The sequence below is a fragment of the Homalodisca vitripennis genome, unplaced genomic scaffold (genome assembly GCF_021130785.1).
Source record: "Homalodisca vitripennis isolate AUS2020 unplaced genomic scaffold, UT_GWSS_2.1 ScUCBcl_1397;HRSCAF=4968, whole genome shotgun sequence".
Taxonomy (NCBI): Eukaryota; Metazoa; Arthropoda; class Insecta; order Hemiptera; family Cicadellidae; genus Homalodisca; species Homalodisca vitripennis.
Window position 1 is genome coordinate 82,817 of NW_025777517.1, and position 5,440 is coordinate 88,256.

The window sequence follows — 5,440 nt, forward strand, 5'->3', positions numbered from 1 at the left end:
TGAATATGATCCGAAAGTCTAATTTTTATAGTTTATTAATTGAAGAAACTGCAAATGAACGATTTACTGATTTTTAAATTACCTTAACGTTACAGCGAACGAGATGGATCAAAATTATAAAAGGACTCTTGAGAGTTGTCCCTTTAAAGAACCACAAGAAATACGTCATATCTAATATAAGAAAAAAATATGTTAACCAGGTTTTGCTACAAGTGTAATATGACCCTCTGGAGACTAGCAGCTATGTGTACTGCGTAAACACGAGTTTTTACTTTCCACCTTATCTGCCAGAGGTCATTTAAGGGTCTTTATATAAACATTTATTTACATACTTTATACAATGCTAAAGTTAAAGAATTGTAATTTTTGTTCAATTAGTTCATTTTATATTAAAAGTTTGCATAAGCAGTTGTAGTAGTATTTTTTTTCTATTTTTATGTGAAAAACGTTGGACCACTTTAGCCTTTTTTGACATTTTTGAGTTTTATATTACGGGACTTACCAATGCAAGGCTGAGTTGTTATGTAGTGATGCCAGCTGTATCAGAAGAATAATTAGTGATAGGATACTCGATTGATTCAATAATCAAATTATCGTTACTGCTCAGCTTTATTTCTCTTCTATCTTCCTGAATACTTTGCCTTCACGGTTACCACTTGTTTACCCTATCACACAGAACGTGAGCGAAAAGTAATAATACAATAAAAACATGCATAATAATTGAACATCAAAGAGCAAAACGGATGTAAACAAACACCAGGAACGAAGCAAGATGTTGCGTCGTTTCATACTGATAAGCTGCTATAACAATGTGGCAACGCTGTAAGGTGGGGGGAGCGGGGTGAGGTAACTGCTCATTCAAACAAGCTTGCAATGATGAGTCTCTTACTGTAGTATTCTAAGCAAGTTATGTAACCCCGTAAAATGTGGAGAAATCCAGTTGAAAATATAATTAAAAAATAGAAAAAGAAAAAAGAAGAAAAGAGTTCAAAAATGCAAAAAACTGCTTGGAGTCAAAACATGAGAAAATTAATCGTGGCTGGCGAAAGTGAGGTACTAACTAATTTTCTCCTGTCTGTACTCCAAGCAGCTTTCGGATATGTTTGAACCATGTTCATGTACTAATTACCTTTTCACCTGACGAAGAGGATAGATATCAATCCTCGAAACGTTATGTTACACATTTCGTAACATATAACGATGGCAAATGTCCGATATCCTATTACCCTTTCAAACCTTTATCGTCAATAACAAACTTTAAAAAAGAACAATTGGATATTTGACAAATTGAGCGGTAACAGCAGCAAGTGTTTGAGGATGTAACAACACTGTAACAATAGTTTGCTGTCAACCAATGTCTCTATCGTTTTCATACGTTTGATTAGTTTGGTTTCAAACATTGCGTAATTCATCTTTCCTAGTTGCGAAAGCACTGTTCTATTCTGAGTGTGACGAGTTCATTGTTAAGTAGTTGCAAGAGCGATGAGTTAGCGAGAACTTGTGAATTATTGATACTCAAGCAATGTATTCCCTTTATAGTTGTGTATAGGTTGGAGTGTTCATATCGAGTAATTTGCACCCTCGGAATAATTTAATGAAAAAAACTGTTTATTTATGAGTTCAATTAAACAAATACTAGACCTTTAACTTTTTACTTCTACATGGAAATTGTGTGGCAGAATTTTATTCGGTAATTTTCCGAGTAAAATATTAAGTAATTTGCTTTCTCGGAATAACTTAAAAACTGTGTATTTTGGACTCAATTTAAAAATAATAAAACATATGCAGCCGGATTTATATTTGAAATTAAAATATACCTTTATACCGTACCTTTCACATTTTGCAAAAACATGGGAACTGTTTGTCAGAATTATTCCGTAATGTCCCATAACGCATACGTGGTGCTACTATACTAACTGTTTTTTCTTGAGTAGTAATCCATTATAATGGTATATTAATTGAATCTTACATTTTGAATTGTGAACATTTCTTATTATTGTCAAAGTATACTGGATCCAACATATTTTATAGATTTCTTTAATATACGTATAATAGCTATATAGTGTAAAACCACAACATTTTAATTGGCCATTGGATATCTTCTCATAAACTATTAAATATCAAAGACTATGAACAATAATTATAAATTTATGTATTTTAAGAAGAGATATGTAATGTTAAACTAGACGAATAACAGAATTACGTATAAACGAAATAAATATAAAACCTAATGACAGTACTTGAAGAAAAACTTTGAACACAGACGTTATACAGCAATTGATATTACATCGAGTGCGTAGGCTTAAGTTGTTTTTATAGTAAAATTTTTAAAGTAAATCTGTAATAAACGAATTTTTAATCAATCTTTAACTATCGTAGTAAAATTTACAGACTAAACTGGATAGTTTCCAAGGAAGGCTATAAAATTAACCAAAGGCTTACTATATAAGCTTTGAACTGAAGTATAATGCACTTCAGCCTAAATGTAGAGCTTGTTGACATTCAAACGACAAGATCAACAATGTAATTATCAGATCATTATAACGATAGCTTGGAGAAGAGGATTAAGCAAGTGGTCAGGTTAATCTTAGTATCTGCACAAGATGATCTCTTATTGTCGTTTTCTATGTGAGGAACCCATGAGTTGACTCGTTGTTTATACACAGAAGTTATAAAAAGAATAAACGTGTATTTATAATCTGAACAATAATGTGCTTGAGAAATTATAAGTTAAATGTTAAAAAATTGTTATTTGAAACAGATTTACATAATTGTGAGAATTACCACAGTATTGTAATTATGTAATAAAACATTCAAATGTATCCACATTTTTAAACATCAATCGACTTTTAATATATTGTTGTTGAATTGAATTAACTGGCTTATGAATGAAATGCCATTTGGGTAGGGATTATTTTTAAGCAATATCCAAAATTGAAATTTAACTGTCAGCTTTTGCTGAATTGCAGTTTTGAAACCTTGCCTCCCCCACCATCAACTGCAGTAATTCCAAATGTTTTACTTGATTTTACTTAGTCATAATACAAAATTCTAAATTCCGTTTTTAGCATTTATGTCTCTTCAATATCTGAAGTTATAAATACCTGTTCTTAATTTGTTTATAAATCTACGAGATAATCTACGATTAATAACAATAATTATAACTAGTTACATTATCTCCACTTCAACAGTGCAATGTCAATAGTGTAGTTTAATTATGCATGACCCTGTAGCTCGGAATCTGGTCGTACAGAGCGAGCACCGTGGATGTTTTTATCATAATAACGGATATCACAGCCTGACATATCCTGTGAAAAGAGATTTATCGACATTTATCAGCTAATGAATAGAGCGCACTTATTTGTATCCGTGACTGTGTGACATTAACAACTGTGTAACGCTGTCAGTCTGATACAACGTTGCGGAAGAACCAACGGTAAAATAAATTTATAAAGTCCAAGCCGACACAATGTGCACTGTATAAGCACACAATCTGATGTTTATCTTGTCTTGAAACTTTTTCTCTTATAGAAAGGGAAGATCAGGGACGCTAGTTTTGGTGGAGGTCAAAATTAGGGGTACTAAAAAAGGGGGAAAAATATAAACGACAATCGTTTTCTTAGATTATTAGAGTATTTTTTATAGGCGATACGCTTAAATCCGACCTTTAGGTAATAATAATAATTGTTATTATTAATAATAACAATATCAATGTGAGACAGTTAGATAAAAACAGTAAAACCAGCACTTTAAAAGGATATATACCAGTGACATTTCCTGTTTCCCAATTTGAAACGATAGCTTGGTGTACGACGCTTCCCTTCAAACGAAGGGTTTATTGAGCTAACGAATGCTTATTTTGAAGAAATTTTCAGATTGTATTTTTAGACGGCTTAAAAAGTTTGCAAACAACATTTGAAAAATGCAAAGGACATTATGTTGACAAATAAAAAAATTTTCCGAAAAAACTAGTTTTTATAATAATTTATTGAACGACCCTCGTATATAAGTAATCTCCTCAAACTAACTAATTTTTACTTTATTTCTATTGTATCCTGTTCTCACCTTATCAGTATTTAAATAGAATGATGAATGGCGAGTGAAATATACGAGTATATGAGAAAGAAAGAGAGAGGGAGACTGCTAAAAGCTATCTATATTTAGGTCACAAAATGAACTTGTCACGATCCCTGTCATTTTAGCACGTTGTATTCTTCAACCCCATCCATAAATGAAAGGTATTCATGAAAGCACGCAAACCGACCAGACATACAAAGTTAAAGGTCAAGGTCACACCAATAGTACAGAAGGATGAAATGACATTTGTTAATTTATAAATCTCTTTGTTAACTGGTTATTTGCGGTATCTGAATTTGTATAAGTACTGTTCTTCTCATTTGCCAAAATATTTATTTCCAAGTTTAAGTAATAGTGAGACGGAACCTTGGTGCGTTATTTTTGACACCTTTCATTAAATGTCTTTGGTTTTGAAATGAATGAGTTGACACAGTTTAAATAAATTGCAAAATTTCCTTGAAGTTTTCACTACATATTCTTCCAACTTTCTTTACATGTAAAACGTGCATTTATTGTGCAATAACTGTTATAAAATTTAAATTTAAAAACAATTTTAATTATGTTTATAAATATATCTGTTGTCAAAACAGTAAATGTAGATAATCTTAATTTTATGTTCAATATTTTGTTTAAAGAAGCATAACATGTTATTGGGCTTAGTTAACCAGGCTATACTGGTTTTTAAGCAAATACTGAAATATTTCAATTTTAAATTAGGTTAAATGATAAGACACAACTTTCTTTAGAAGTTAATTAAATAGTTTATTTCCTTTAACTTATAAGATCCTGTCATATTAATTCCCATATTTATATCGTGTTAAGGGGGCAAATCCCCTCACTTAAAAGATATTAACCCCTTATTTAATATTTTCAAAATATACTTCTTTTCAAATAACTCTTAAGCAAATCACTTAAACTGTCCCCAGATTCAACAACAATTACCATGCATATTATATGTTCTAAGATTATGCTCAACAGTTGTTCACTAGTTGTCTGTCAGACGGTAAAGAAAATCGTTGTTACCTGACCAAGGTTCAGACAACGGTAAAGTAAACACACGAGTTTTACTTTCCACCTGATTTTGCCAGTCGTCCTTTAAAGGTCTTTAAATAAACATTTAATTACATATTTTTTACAAGTTAAATCATTGCAAATGTTGTTCTGTTAGTTCATTTTATATAAAAAGGTTGCTATACTATTTACTCAGTCAACTCTATCAACCCAGTTTTATAAGTAATTGTAGTTTTCTAATTTGGTGTGGAAAACGTTAGACCACTTTAGCCTTTTTGAAATTTTTGGGTTTTATAGTACGAGCCATATCAGTGCAAGCCTGGGTTGTGTTGTAGTGATACCAGCTGTATCA